The sequence below is a fragment of the Talpa occidentalis genome, unplaced genomic scaffold (genome assembly GCF_014898055.3).
Source record: "Talpa occidentalis isolate TD23 unplaced genomic scaffold, MPIMG_talOcc4v2.1 talOcc4.16, whole genome shotgun sequence".
NCBI classification, from domain to species: Eukaryota; Metazoa; Chordata; class Mammalia; order Eulipotyphla; family Talpidae; genus Talpa; species Talpa occidentalis.
The window spans coordinates 57,146,804-57,162,820 of NW_023601653.1; the positions used below are offsets into that span (position 1 = coordinate 57,146,804).

The 16,017-nt window shown below is 35.3% G+C and overlaps 1 protein-coding gene across 2 annotated transcripts in view; it reads left to right on the plus strand.

The window, feature by feature from the left end:
• PLCZ1 (phospholipase C zeta 1) overlaps positions 1 to 16,017 on the plus strand; it is a 214,979-nt gene that overhangs the window by 139,645 nt on the left and 59,317 nt on the right. For both annotated transcript variants that reach the window (XM_054696415.1, XM_054696413.1), the window contains exon 2: positions 13,445 to 13,497. The gene's annotated coding sequence lies outside the window, so the exon portion shown is untranslated. The remainder of the gene's footprint in view (positions 1 to 13,444; positions 13,498 to 16,017) is intronic.

Below are 16,017 nucleotides of genomic sequence, written 5' to 3' on the forward strand. Positions count from 1 at the left end.
GGGAGGGTGAGAGGATTCACCAGAGACAGAGCGGGGAACACAACAGGCAGACTGACGAATTACACTGCTGAGGTGAGCAGCGGGTGAGACAGGGGAGGTCTGCTGTGGCATGTGGGACCCTCGCCGGCCGGGATCGAACCGGCTCTGCAGAGGCTGTGGACAGCTTCACAGCACTGTGCTCAACCGCCTGCGCCACCAGGGGAGGCCCTAAGCTAAAGAATTCTTATAAGAGGAGAGCAAGGTGGGTTAGAGCCAGAGAAGGAAATGTGCAGTTGGAACTGTCATATGGAGCCATGAGCCATGGAATGTAGATGGCCTCTAGAAACTGGCAAGGGCAAGATAATAGATTCTATGAAAACACCTCTAGACTGAACATACCCTGCCAACACATTTGAACTTCTGACTTACAGAAATAGAATATAATAAATGTATAGTTGATCCTTGAGTAATGCAGAGGTTAGGTACATTGATTCTTGTGTAGGGGGAAATCCATGTAAGTCTTCTGTCAGTCTTCTGTCACCTCAGGTTCAGTATCCTCAGGTGCAACCAACTGATATCTGAGGTTGGTTGAATATGTGAACGTGAAACCCACAGGTAGAAAAAACCCATGTGTTAAGTAGACCTGCACATTTCAGACCCATGTGGTTCAAGGTGCACCTAAAGTTAGGCACCTAAACTATGTCTTTAGATGTCTGTCAATTATTGTTCCATTGTAATGCCCACATAAATAAAATAATATTCAACTGTTCCCTTGTCTCAAAGGAGCGAGAAAGAGACCATGCTCTAACTTTTCAGTTGCTAATATTTTTGGATTTTATAAGGAACAGCTTGTTAAAATTATTTTTAAGTTTAATTAGGGATAATTTTGTTTCACAGGAAATTAGCTTCCTTCCTTATAGTTATTTTTTTTTTGCTTCTTTCAATTGAATTATTCATTTTCTGTTCATAAATTAAAATTTAATGATGCCATTCTTGACTTTCTTTTTTCAATTACATGATATCTTAATGGACATTAAACTTTTCAAAGATGACATTTGTTTTACATAATTTGGGGAATATTTCACATTTGATATTATTGTTAGAATATCCATTTGTTTCTCAAAAATTACCATCAAACTAAATAATTAAAAGAAAATCTCAGATTGCATATAAGAAGATACTTTTTTTTTTTTTTTTGCTCTGCCAATGAATATTATGAAATAATAGAGGAAACTTAAAGAATTCTGTGGGAATATTGCTTGGAATAAATGGGAGCCAAGCAAAATTTTATTCATGGGTGAGGGTGTAAAAAACCCTCAGGTATGCAGGAAAAAATGAAAACTGAATCAGAGATGAGAATTCAGCGATGATGAAATAGTAATTGGAAACTACTGGCAGGACGGTAGTGTGAAAAGTGAACTAAGGTCATTTCTTCATTTACTCATTTATTCAAAAAGTTTTTGTTGATTACTTTGTCTTGATCATTTTTCTAGGTGCTGGGAAAAAAGCTATAAACAGACTTTCCCCATAGAGTTGACATTCTAATGGAGGAGGAGTCAAAGAAACAAAATAAGAAAATGTAACATTTACTTTGCTGGATGGTGATGTGTGATTAAAAAAAAATTCAATCCGGCAGATAAAATGTGGGAGAATAAAGAGTAGTGTAATTTTAAATATGTTATGGTTGGGAAGATGACATTTGAGTAAAAACATGAAGGAGGTCTTAGACCAAAGGAAGTTTTAGTCACTATTTAAAACATTTAAAAATCAAGTCTAGTGTTTTTCTTTTGAAGTTTTTATCTATACAATAAAACAGAATATGCGTTACTAAACTTCAGAGAAACTAGACCTGGTTCAACTAGACCTGGTACAAAGTCCAGCTCCATTGGTACAAATGTTATAGTCAAGGGCACATTAAACTCTCAGCTGTTTAATTCTCCTGTCTGTAACTGGAAACAATAATATTTGCTCATTGGGTTGTAGCGAGGATGAAATGAGTTGATACATAAAGTGCTTAAAACTGTGAGTGGTACTTGGCAAGTACTCAGTAAACAGCAGCTAATACTATTGTTACCATATTCTTTATTTTAAGATTTATTTTTGTCTATGCATACAAGAACTGGGGGTAGGCCACGGGTGCTGGGGGGTGAGAGGATTCATCAGAGAGAGTGGGGAGCAGAACAGGCAGACGTACTGAAATACACTGCTGAGGGGAGCAGTGGGTGAGGAGAAGTCTGCTGCCCCATGTGGGTTAGTTCCCTGGCCAGCGATTGACTCATGCTGCAGTGGCTGGTGATAACTTGGTAGTGCTGAGACTTAACCCCTTGTGCCACCAGAGAAGCCCAATTGTTACCATATTCTTACTTTCAATTCTATAAGCATTGAAAAGATAGCTACAGATCTGCTTTTCAGAAAAGGAAGTAAAAGTTCTTTATTGAATATGGTAGTTAATTTTAAGTAGGTGATGCCAAAACTTTATGGGTAGGAACAAACTTCATTCTCTTTAGAATTTCTCAAGAGAATGATTCCAGAATAAAGAAAGAAATCAAGGAAAGAAGGCAAGCGATAAGAATACTGAAGCCAAAGCAAATCTAACAATTCTGAAATCTAATATGAATGGATTAAATCTCTATGTTAATAAATGAATTCCCATTTGAGGGCATTTTTTTTTAAATGGACAGGCTTCACATGATTATTTGATTTTAAAATGAAACAGAATCAAAAGAGCTATATATTAGGCCACCTTATTTAAATTTAAAAAGTAAGCATGGCATTATTCATATCAAATATGTAGAAATAACTCTTTGAACAACAGAATTTTCATAATATTGAAAGTTACAGTATATATTTGAGATTTTAAGTCTTAAGATATTAAAAATTTGCAATGTATACACCAAGATCTGTTAGAAGTATAAAATGAAATGCACAAAACATTTAGTGGGAGATTTTAACACTCCTCTATATACCTATGCTAAGTATCTCTGTGTCCTCCATCTCCATCTTGTATGTCTCCCTCTCTCTCTGTGTTATCTACTTATCTCTATCTATATCTGTCCTCAACTTACCTACCTACCTACACATATTGGTAGAGCAAGAAGACAAAGAACATATACAGTGTTAGATAATATGATTAATAATTTTGAATTAATAGTTTGGTATTAATAATCCACAAACTGCAACTCATTTTTAGTTTTCAGATATTGAAGAAACATTTATTAACAGAAGTCTTAACTAGGCCAAAAACATCTGAGTAAATCAAAAATAGAAAGTATACAGAGATTGTTACAATAAATTTGGAAAATAATTTTCAATATTTTACCAAGTTGAAGATGTGTATCACCTTTCATTTGGCAGTTACAGCACTATGTACCCTATAAAAACACTTCCTCATGTGCTTAAGGAGATCCATGCAAGAATGTTTGTTACATCATTGTTTACACTTATAAAAAACTTGGGAAAACTCAGGAAAACTCAGCTATCCATTTACAGAAGGATAGATTCATGAACTGTGAATTACACATATAATATAAAATTCTATAACACTTCAAATATAGCCTATAATAATATACTAGTGTGTGAATCTAATATGTTTAGTCTAAAAAGAGCAAATTTTGAATGGATAATATATGCTAGCACTTTAAAATATTAAGGCATATATAAACAGCAGTTTATTTTTCTGATGGACACAGAATAGACACTGTAAAATTTTTTAAATACAAATGATAAATACTAAATGCAATACCTGAAAGTTAGATACCTATATAGGCCTGATTCTTCTGTAACCTAAAATAAAACTTTAATAAATAGCACAGTTTTTTAATAAAAATTCTTTAATCACTGGGTCATTTACAACATCTCCACAAATTAATTGGATTAAAGGACAAATAAAAATTCAACAATTTAATTAAGAAAAAAATAAATGCAAATCATATCAAAACTTATGTGATTTGTTCAAAGATACATTAGGAAGTAAATACTTTCACATGTTTTAAAAATTGAAATAAAAAAGAAATGAATCAATTATTCAATTTTAAATGATAGAAATAAAAATCTGATTAAATTTGAGTGAGAATGAAAGGACATAATACATATATGGATGAATTGAAAATAAAGTAAAATTGAGAAAGGAATCATAATCAAATTGATTAGTATATACAAGAATGAGTGTTTAAAAACAAGTCAAAGTAATAGTAAATCTTGAAAGGGAATATATAAATTCTTTTTGAAATTATATAGGATTTGACAATAAGTGAAGTATATAGGTAAAAATCATATGAGATCTTAAAGATTTATTTTTATTTATGCATACAAGAGCTGGGGTATAGGCCAGAGGTATGGGGGTGAGAGGATTCACCAGAGACAGAATGGGGAGCAGAACAGGTAGATCTGCTGAAATACACTGCAGAGGGGAGCAGCGGGCAAGACGAGAGTTTTGCTGCACCATGTGGGTTTGTTCCCTGGCTGGGGATTGAACTCATGCTGCAGTGGCTGGTAATAGCTTGATAGTGCCGAGACTTTAAGCCCAGTACCACCAGGGAGGCCCAAAAATCATAAGAGATTTTAGTACTTATTAAAGCATACAACTTGAACATTTCAATAACATGAATAACTTTCTGGTGAAAAAGGTTAAAATTAACTCAAGATCCAGAAAACCTTTCTAATGTAATAAGTAGGAAAGAGAATTTAAAAATAGGCCATTATCTAAAAATATATGCTCCAAAGTCACAAAGTCTTTGAAATTTGTTCATTTAAATTTTTTTAAGTGAGGAATAGCTCATTTTAACCATCTAAGTTTTGCTCCAGAACATGGAAAACCTGTGTGTGCTGTGTGTCCTTCCCTGGCCCCTTCCAAATCCACTCCCCTTTTCCAACCTGTCGTCCACACCAGAAACAGGACATCAAAACACTGCCTGGCCCTTGCCTTTGGATTGTGTTCAGCCTAATGGGAAACCCAGCAGAAGACAGGAAAAAAGGAGGGAAGGAAGGGTGCAGGTTTTAGGCCCTAGTGAAGAGCATGGGTTTTCTCCTGATGACCATTGTCAAGTAATAGCCTTAGTCTAAGTTCTGGAGCTTCTACTCCTTCCTCAGATCTAGTGTGTTACAACATTTCATTTCAGATGTAGGTGTGTTAGCAGCCCCAAGTTACTGCAGCACAGCTGTTGTTTTCCTATACTACCTACTCAGTTCTTTGTATGTCATAACTTTATTAATCTTTGAAATTGTCTTAATTTCACTGTGATATTAGTTTCTTATTGGTACTCTCATTGGTAATAAAGGAAATCATTTTAAGGATCATTGTGATCCTGTACGATACCAAAACCTGACAAAGACTATTATTGCACAGGAGTATTGCCAGCTAATTTCACTGTGAAATATAAAGAAAACAAGGAAATAGACAAACTAAATAGATAACCTAGAAATACATCTGCATAATTTAGGGTATCAGAGGGGGAAGGTGGGTGTTGTGTTTCGGAGAGGGGAAGGGACCCAAATGATCCCCCAATGGCTTCACTATTTGCAGTTGATATATATTTTTTTCATATAGATATCCTAGTATTAAATAATCTCACTAAAATGATTAGATTCATGAAAATTGTATAAATTTGATAATTATTTATAGTGTATTAACCAATTAGGTGAAACAGCAGGATAATTTCTTTCACAGATGCAACAGAACAAATCATAATATACTTAGGAATTGTTGGGGCACAAAAGAAAATTTCCCTTACCCATCTGGGTTGTTCTCAGATTAGTCAAAAAAGCAAAATAACATTAGGCAGATTAGTAGGAGAAAAAGAACATTTTTTTTTTTACATTTATTATATGTGTTTATTGTAGAATTTAGACAAAGGGATGAACTTAGAGTGAAGAGCTGAGTTTGACTTATTTATTGTTCTGCATCTCTCCCTGCCTGGCTATGAGATGACATTTATTCATTTATTTTTTTATATTTATATTTATTTTTATTTATTTTATTTTATTTTTTTATTTTATAAATTTTATTTTTATATTCCCCATACAATTGCAACCCCCTTATTTTGACCCCAATCCCTCCCCTCCCCGCCCCCCAGCCCCCATAGAGTGTTGCTGGTTCATAGTTGTTTGTTGATTTTGATTTTCACTTTCTTATAGTTATTCATTTTCCTGGTCCCTTATTTAAGTTTTCTAGATTCCTGCTATGAGTGAGATCATCCAGTATTTTTCTGAAAAAGAACAATTTTAATTACATGGTTGTAGATTCTAGAGTAAATGGGGGCAGATGAATGTTTATATTCTTTTTTTTTTTTAAAGATTTATTTATTTATACAAGCACTGGGTACAGTCAGAAGTGCGGGAGGGTGAGAGAATTCATCAGAGCCAGAGCAGGGAACAGAACAGACAGAGTGACGAAATACACTCCTGAGGGGAGCAGCGGGAGAGGCAGAAGAGGTCTGCGCACCATGTGGGACCCTCGCAGGTGGCCGGGGATCCAACCAACGCTGCAGAGGCTGCGGACAGCTTCACAGCCCAGAGCTCAACTCCTGCGCCACCAGGGGAGGCCCCTGAAACAAAAATTTTTAAGGGGAACTTGACAAAAATTCTGATGTTAATATAGAGAAAAATAACTAGGTAAGAAAGATTAAGTATTTTTTGACAAAGAAGAGTTATGACAATGTTCTGCATGGCATTTTTGAAAATATGTGATAATAACTTAATGAAAGGAAAACAATAATGGAAACAGACATGATTATATACAGGAATATTATATATCATAAAGAGGATCTGCCAATTAACTGGATAGGCAAAGATATTCACTCAAGTGGTGGGGGGGGCAACTCAGTTGATTTCACACAAAGTTTAAAACTATCATTCAAAGTTTAAAACTATTTCATCACACTATCAAATCACAGGGGAAAAATATGTGTAATTCATTGAAGTTCTTTATTGACATTGTTGCTATAGATTGGTACTTGTATTTTCACTTTATTTATAAATTATCTGTCAATCAATCTATGACAGGTTCTCCAGGTCTTAAAATAAGCTGCTTTCTTTATAGAGCAATTTTGCTTGCTTGGACACTTCTTTTTGTTGCTCCATTTTTTCTTTCAGATTTGGATGCATTCGCCTCTAAATTTCTACAAAAACTTCATGGTCATATGTGAAGTCCTTAGTGTTTTGTATTTTAGAATAGTTCTCGCCATTCTTTTTAGCAGGTAGCTAAATCTGACTTTGATTTACATTTAAAATCTTGACATTAGGGGAGGCCTCCCTGGTGGTGCAACTGGTTAAGTCTCAGCGCTATGAAGCTATCAGCAGCCACTGCAACATGAGTTCGATCCCCTTTCAGAGAGCTCACCCACCTGGTGCAGCAGATCTCTTCTGTCTAGCCCGCTGCTTCCCTCAGCCATATATTTCAGTACATCTGCCTGTTATGCTCCCCACTCTCTCTGGTGAATCCTCTCACCCCCCATCACCTCTGGCCTGTACCCCAGTTCTTATATGCATAAATAAATAAAAACAAATCTTTAAAAAAACCTTGACTTTGGGACTTAACAAAATATGTACTTACACTAAAGGTGAGTTTAGGTAGTCAGAGAGTTTCTCTCATATCCATATCACATAGACTTATTGAATTTATAACATTATATAACTTAAACCAGACAGAATGGTTTCCTCCTATTCTAAGAGTAGTTTACTTCATTAAAGATGCCATTTGCTCCCCCTAAAGCTTGTGTCATGAATACTAAACAAGAGTTTTCTTCCTTTTAGGAAATATGTCCTACTTCTTCTTGAAATTTTGATTTACCACTGGTTTACAACATGTAAGCTTTTGGAGCATAGTTTCACACATTGATAAATTCCACATCCACCCACTCCCAAAGCTCTAGTAGCATTCACCGCTATTTCTGCTTTAAAGCTGCATAGATTAATAGTGCTTTGCTTCAGGATTACTGGGACTTCCTGCATGGCTTGTTACTGTAATGCAGTCTATTTCTCTACCTAGAATGCTCCAGTTCACTTTCATTGTAGTTTTCTTTTCCAGGCTGTGAGGTGACAATTCATAGTCTTTACCCTTTTAATTCTTAATGTAGCAAAAGCCTTAGAGTAACGTCTGACATTTTCATTTCTAAGAATATGCTGGACTAAAAATATAATGAGTGCCTAGAACAAAGGGAGAGTGGTTCTACTGTGCCAGGATCTGGCCAAAACATATTGGGTTATGCTATATTTGATCCTGGCTACTTTTTTGCTTTGTTTCAGTCTCAGATTATTGCTATTAAGACTGGACTGTCTCTTAGGCTTCTTAGGTTTGCAAGATGCCCTTCAGTAATAACCACGAACAAACTTTGAAAAAACAGAGGTTTATTACTTACAAGGTTAGGTGGGGGCAAAGAGAGAGAGAGAGAGAGAATTTGAATGAATACAGGAGAACCAGTGCAGGGGCCAGAAGACCTACATTTATTGGGACTGAAGTTTTTAAGATTTTGCATACTTAGTCTGACCCTGCATCTAAATCAAGCAAGATGTGTAAACAAAAGGAGTCTGGGTGGGGGAGCATCCAGGCTCTTAACACAGGGGTGTGGCTGACTAGTGCTTGACTTATCCCTCTTTTAAGAGGATGCCCCTTTGATATAGAGGCACAGGAAGCATAGATGAAGGAACTGAAGAGGTGCAGTCTAGGAAATGAAGGCTTGGGTTCTGTCATTACCAAATGCAACATAGAAGCGAAGCCTGAACTTGAATTGACATGAGCTGGGTTCTGTATGGCCTGGCACTGTGGCCCTGGAAAAAGCCGGTACTGTCTCAGAGCCACAATATCTTCTATAAGTTGAGGGTATTGGATAAGATCACCTTTGCATTCTTGTAATACTATCATTTTACTATCTTTGTGTAATATTGGAGTATATCTATGATTTTTCAAAATTAATATTTAAAATTGTGAATACCTTCCTTTTTAAACAATGATTATTAGGAACCCCATTATATGAAAAGGAAAAAAAAAAGCTTGTCTGTTCTCCCACGTATACTAACCACTCTCAGACCTGCTGTGTAGATCCTTCCAAGGAACTTCTCCATAGAGAACAGTCTAAAAACACAGGAAAACTGGATTAAAAATGAAGATTGACTCTATATGCTGAACAATTTGAATTGCCAATTCTGCATCCCCATGATGGTTTATTATCAGCAATTGCATGTGGTTCATTCTAATACAGATTCTGAGAGGGGTTTAGTCTCCTTTCTCTGTCCTTGTATTGTCCCTTAAATGAATCTAGGATTTGAGGCCAACAGTGTTCTCTGTTGTGGAAAAATAGGATAATTTGAAATGCTTCATACCCTCATTAAAGTGTTTTTCTTTTACTTCAGGTGTGAAAAAATGATCTTACTACAACAGCATGCAAAATATATGCTCTAATGTTCATAATTATAACTGTTTTTCTTAATTGGCTTGTAATGAATTGAGGAATTTTCATGATAGAAAATATTTTAAACCTATAAGGAATGAAACTATGAAAACATAGTTTTCTGAATTCAGAAACAGATCTTAATAATACACACTATTCAGAAAATTATCTGTCTAGACACTCACTTTGTAGATAATTTAATCAATCTCATAGACATTCACAAAAGGAAATATCCCAAATGTCTTCAAAAACTTGGATTTGTAGCTGTGACTGCGTTCTTTTAAATCATTTTTAACTAGATTTAGGAATACAACTGAAACTACAGAGGGTGAAATAGCATCTAATTCCATGAAGAGCCTATGGATTAGACAGTTAATGTTGTTGACTTGACTTCAAACCTACCTTTTGATGAAGAGAGAAATATTGACAAAAGTTATAATATGCTTAAATGAAAATGAACTTCAAATAGAATCTTAATTACTACAGTAACTGGACTGGAAAAAACTATGTTAGCTGAAACAGTGTTTATTTTTCAGAAAGTAGCATGGAATAAATTTACATCACAGGTTAGGCAGAAAAAATAATAGCACCAAATAGATGAAGCCCTCTTGGTTTTAACATATTACTTTCTGCACATGGAGATAGATGTCCAGGAAGGTGACTTTAATACAGATGCACTTGAGGTTTTAATTCATTAGCAATCCAAGAAGGAATAATAAATACTTCAAATAAGCAGTGCTTTTCATATCTGCTCACTAATGTAATTTTAATTAACTATAGAACCAATTATAAGATTTTGCATAAAATGTTGCAAGATTAACTTTAAAAATGAAAATTAAAGCACTCAAGGAGTTTTTCTACTAGGTTTCTTTAGAAAGACTTTCCTTCTTTCTTTTTCAATTTTTTCATAATAAATAGGTTTTGAAGTATTTAGGTTTTGAAAACTAATCCATTTTCTTTTTTCATGTTTCTCATAATATATCACCATTTTGAAAATAGAAAATTATGTATTGCTTAAGTTACATAAATTGTTAGCCAGAGAGGGGCTCTCTTCTATTTTATGGGTTCTAAATGGTTTAATGGGGCCCTTTATATGGCAATCTATGGAATACTCTGAAGTTTAAGAAGCAGACATTAGTTTAATAAATCTCCATTTATTTTCCAGTCAAAAATATTAAATAACAAACAGCAAACAGGCATTGTTTGTACTCATTATTCAGCTTATGGGAACATTTGTTCTTCTGCCCTTTATCCTCTTCCCCCAATTCTTCCCACCCCATTTCTGATTTCACAGGCAAATTCTCTTTGGTCATTGCTTACTTGGGAATGAAGTTACCCTCCGTTTTACACTGAGATGACTGGCAGTAATGGCTTGTAGGGGCAGACAGGAAATTTCTCCCTCTCCCTCTGGGTTCATCTTGAGATGCTAGAGCAATCAAATTAACATCAGGCAGATTAGTAGGACTAATATCACATGTAATTACATGCATATGGAGAATCAACATGAATGTAAATTCTAGCATCAGTGGGGCAAAATGAGGAGATTTTATATGTGTGTTTATATTTATAAATATCCTGATCCAAGGAAAGAGGTGTGGGGCTTCAAGCAGAAGAGGATTCAGATGATAAGGAAAGTGTTCTCATATGCCAAAGACCACATTCTCTGTGATTACATATTTGTTTTGCCATGCAGATAGATTTTTTCCATAGAAAGATTATTTATAGAGATAACCCTACATCTGAATGTTATGTTTTGAATTCAGGATCGCTGTGGTGCACAGTAAGGGGAGTGGTGTCACCTCTTTTGGCCATCAGTCTTGTAGAATATATTGTTTTTGGAGAGAATGTTTTGAGAGCAAGTTTTTCCATTTAAAGTTAAGTGATTCTTTTCAGCCATTTCCCCATAATCATGCTCATGTCATGTTATTAGCTAAAAATCAAAAGCTAAAGGATTACAAATTAGATGTTGATTCCTTTGCATGTAATGAATATATTTGGACATCTCATTTTTTAAGGTAATGGATGAAAACTGTAAATGAACATTTTATGTGATTTCTTTTAGATTGGAGTTCATCATTTACTAATGTAGTTATTTTCTCAAATCATTTCATAAAATATTTATTCCACTTTCAGCCAGTCTAATCTTTTTCATCTATAAAATATTTAATGTTTTACTCCTATTAGCAAAATATACAGCTGTATGCTAATTTTTGGACTAAGTAATTTTTAGCAGTACATATTTCTTTCTTAAAATATATAGGGAAATTTGATTCCAGATTTGTTATATTTTATATATACTTCTTAATAATACATGGTAACTGAACAACAGATTTTAATTCATGAATGTGCACATTTACCAAAGGAATACCATACCCAATATCATATTACTCATTTCATAAATAAGTTGTAATTTACTTATAACAGTCTTGCAAATTGAGAAACAGAAATGGGATTTCTGTTCATGCTTTCAACGTACTAGATTGTGAATAAATTAAATTATGTAGCTATGAAAACTTTTAGTCTTAATGACTGCTTTTAGTAATCTATGTTATAAGATCTGATTCCTGACTTATTTTGCAATAATTTTTATATTGCTAAAAATATGTATTCCCTCTTTTATTGGAAGTGAAAACTTGAAGTATGATTTCTTTCTGCTCTGGCTGATTGGTTTGACAATGAGTTGGTTTTACTAACTAAGTTTTATGGTGAACATCCTGCACTAATTAAAGGAGTTAACTTGGTAGCTCCAAGACATTAAAAACATACTAATTAAAAGATTGCTGTATTAACAGGTGTATTAAAGGTGTCTTTAAGTGAAAGAGTTATAGGTATAAGGTTAGTCTGTATGAGTCTTAGTAAAGGCTTCATGTTTTTCAAGAGACTAAAATGTCATTCCTTTGTGAATAAGTTGGTTTCTAATTTTTTGTTTTCAATACAAAAGAAGGTCTACATACCAAGTTGTAAATTAATGTATCACTAAAAATAATATTTTATGATAGATTATGTGATTTTTAGTATGAAATTCAGAAGAATTTAAAGAATAGAGTGACATTGTTTTCAAAAAGTTCTCTTTATTCCCATACACTTATTTTTCTGATCAAGTGTTCCCATTGCTTATATCTATGAAATAAAAATAAAGATGGATTTGATGCTGAACCCTCTCTGTTTTTAGCATTGAGTAATTTTCATTCATAGATATATAAACTAATTAGAAGTAAATTAGCTTCAATCATTTCATTAGAAGGTACATTTCCAATAAATTTTATTTTTTATCTTTAATAATCAAATTTAATTTATTTAGGTTGTTTTAAACATTTATAGAAGAAATTTTTTTTAAGTCTTAGACTCTTACAGGCATAGGAAAAACAGAATACAAATTTTTGTAGTAAAGATATGTGATAGCTTCCCTCATAAAAATCTTTTTCTAGTAAAATAATTTACAGCATTAAAATGTATTACATTATGATAAAGTTCAAGGAGATAAAGGAACTATAAAAAACTAGGAAAATGTTTGCTAATTTTAAAAATAGACAAATCTAAGGCATTTAGATTGTACTGGGTAGTTTTCAAACTTGGTGATATGAATATTCTATTTAAAAAATCAAGATTTACAATATATTTAAAATTACTTATACTATTTAAACTTTTTATGGTGAAGGGTAGGAATCCCTAAAATGTTAAGATAGACCACCTTAACTTGTCCAGAATGGCCTTCTAACAAGTGTCATTTTGGCATGTGGGTTATTTTCAGCTCATGTCAATCAAGGCTGTACAGGTGCTAGAGAAACTTCTGCCATTCCCTTAACCACCCAGAAGAATGAAAATTGGGGTTATTACCCAGATGTGGGGTTGTCTCCAGAAATAACCTTTCTTGTGAAGAAAACTATCTATATGGCAGAGCCAACATCTACAGAGCATTTGGCCTTAATTATGGAATTCCCCACCTCTCTCCTTGAAACCCCAAGCTCCTGTTCCATTCCTCAGTTCAGGATAAACACCCTCATGTTGTTCTATTTACTTTAGAATTTATATCCGTATATATTCACCACACTTATGTAATTAAATTTCTTCTTTTCTCCTAGTATCTATCTGATATTAATTTGATTATTCAACCTATCCAAAAAAAGCCCAGAAGGTGAGTGGAAAATTTCTTTTTCATCCCTATTATGAAAAATCTTAAGTGTAATTTAAAAATGTACAAGTGAGTATATAGTATAAAATTCTTTTGAGTATTTTAAGGATTTGTCAGCTGAACCTCTGCTTTCAGACTATGCTGTGCTGGTAACAAATTTTAAAGTATATTTACCTGCACCTCAGCTGCTGGAACGATTCTCTCCAGCTGGCGACCATACCTCTTTTCTTCTCACAGGGAACTATACAAAGAATTCAGGGATTTCCCCATATTAAGGATTGAAGGCTCGGTTTAATATGTAAAGAGTTCCCATTACACCCCAGCCTATTGCTGAAGCCTCTTCTACTGTCTGCCTCTCTGGCTACATACCATAACTCTTTATTCCCACAACATCTAACTTCCTTGCAATGTCATTTGGACAATAGTAGTGCTTTTGTGCATTGTGTTTGGTGCCTTTGTGCATTGTGTTTCTTATGTCTGCAGGCATCTCATACTCAAAGGGAAAAAAATCAACAGAATAAGTAAGGAGATTGATTTTACTCAGAGTATTGCAATAGGCAGGGCACTCCAGATTTAAAGATCAGATATCTTAACAGGGTGATTTTACTTGAGATTTTATAGAAAGGGGTAGATAAGGTTTAGGTGGAATAAGTTGGAATTGATTTTTATAATCAGTGGGAGTTCCAGTCAGTCAGGTGAACAAGAAATATTTATCTCTGTCTTAAGATAATTTTTGGGAGCAAACAGTTCAGCCAATCATATATGACAAAAATGAGCATTTTTACAATTGGTGTCTGGCCCTGTCTTCTAAGAAGAGAACCCTGAGAGTCTCCTGGAAATCTAGAGAGAGATGAATTCATCTAAGTTGTATGGGAAAGGTGGTTCTTTGCAGCAAGCCCTTTCCTGTGTAGGGACAGGAAGGACCACTGAGCAGGTTTTCTGATCCAGCAGACTGGGTAAAGGAGGAGTCAGAGTCCTCAGTGGTTTTTTGCAGGTTTTTTATTTAGATTACCAGGTACATGGCAGGCAGGGGTGCTGGGGGGCCAGGAGGCCCCCCAGCAAATCTTCACTCTATCTGGGCTCTCTGGAGTTCTCTCTGCTTCTCTTCCAGCTTCTGCTGGCATCCCCGTGACGACACCCTTAAAAGCCCAGTCTCAGCCCAGGTGAATCCCATCTACCTAGGCCCACACCCTGCTCCAGGTGCCCGCCATCAGGCATGCATTCAGGACTGCAAGGATCCATCATCTCTCCTGATGGCGGGAGGGCAGAAAAGCCTGACATTTTTCCTTACCCTACACCTGGTACATAGGAAGAAACAAACATTTTGAAAACAAAAGGTTGGGAGGATTAATCATCAATTTTCTAGGATCACAGGGGTTAGGTAAAATAAACATTGTCACTACCTTTGTCTAGCAAACCTTGTTAAATCTTTCAGTCTCAATTACTTCCTTTGCCAAGCTGACACAGTCCCCAGGAGCAAACTTAAACAGATTTGCTTGCAGAAAGTGTAGTGGGAAGTCCACCTTGAATTAACACCTGTGGGGAGCAGGTGAGGCAAGCAGTTTTGATTGGAACAGGGTTAAGAAAATCAAAAATAGTGCCACAACCTATTTGTGTGTGTTATTGAGCTAGATAAGAATGGTTTTGAAAATCATTTTAAAAGGTTGAAAAAAGGAAAAATGAATAATATCTAACAGAGACTGAACTTATGTGATCTGCAAAGCATTTGCTATGTAATTCTTTTAAGAAAGGTTTCCCTACATCCAGGTTAGAATGGGAAGGTGAGCTGTGGGTGCAGTCACAACAGAGTATTAACATGTGACTGAGGGGTACCCAGGGACCCCCCAAATTTGCATGCTCTAAAGGGGACCAGCCATTCATGTGCACAAAAGCAAAGCAGACTTAGTGTGAAAGAATTTTAATAGATTAGGGCACATATAGAGAGAAAAGTAGAAAGGATTATAGTTTCCCAATAATACCCCCAAATTACCTATCCCATCATGGGTAAATGTCCAGTCAAACAGGGTTGGCCCGAAGGGGACCTCTGAGGCTTGAAAGCTTGCCACAAGTCTAAGACATCTTTTGTTGTGGAACCATAGGAAAAGGGTTCTGAAGCATGTCCCAGAAAGCTGGGACAAAAGAAGGTAACACATCAAGATAACAACCTTCCCACATGTCTCTACAAGTTTCTCTTCCACATGTCTCCTTCCACATCTCCCTCCCCCAGCACCAGGGTGCATGTCAGGACACAGGAACAAGAACTTTCTTCTCTCTGAGTCTACCTGCCTTCCATGTTCTATAGCTTCACCTGGCTGCTCAGCTCAACCCATCATTAAGTGGGGCAGTGAACATGTTACCCACCCCCTTTATGGAGATGTATCTGTAGCAAGAGGATACAGTCAATCATAAAGGGAGCTCAGAAACTTGGTTAAGAATGCAAAGTTATCCTGAATTAGTGTGAGGGGGTGGAGCCTCACATCTACAATCAGAGTACCAGTCTGGCATCTCTGTGTGTTGTGTGTG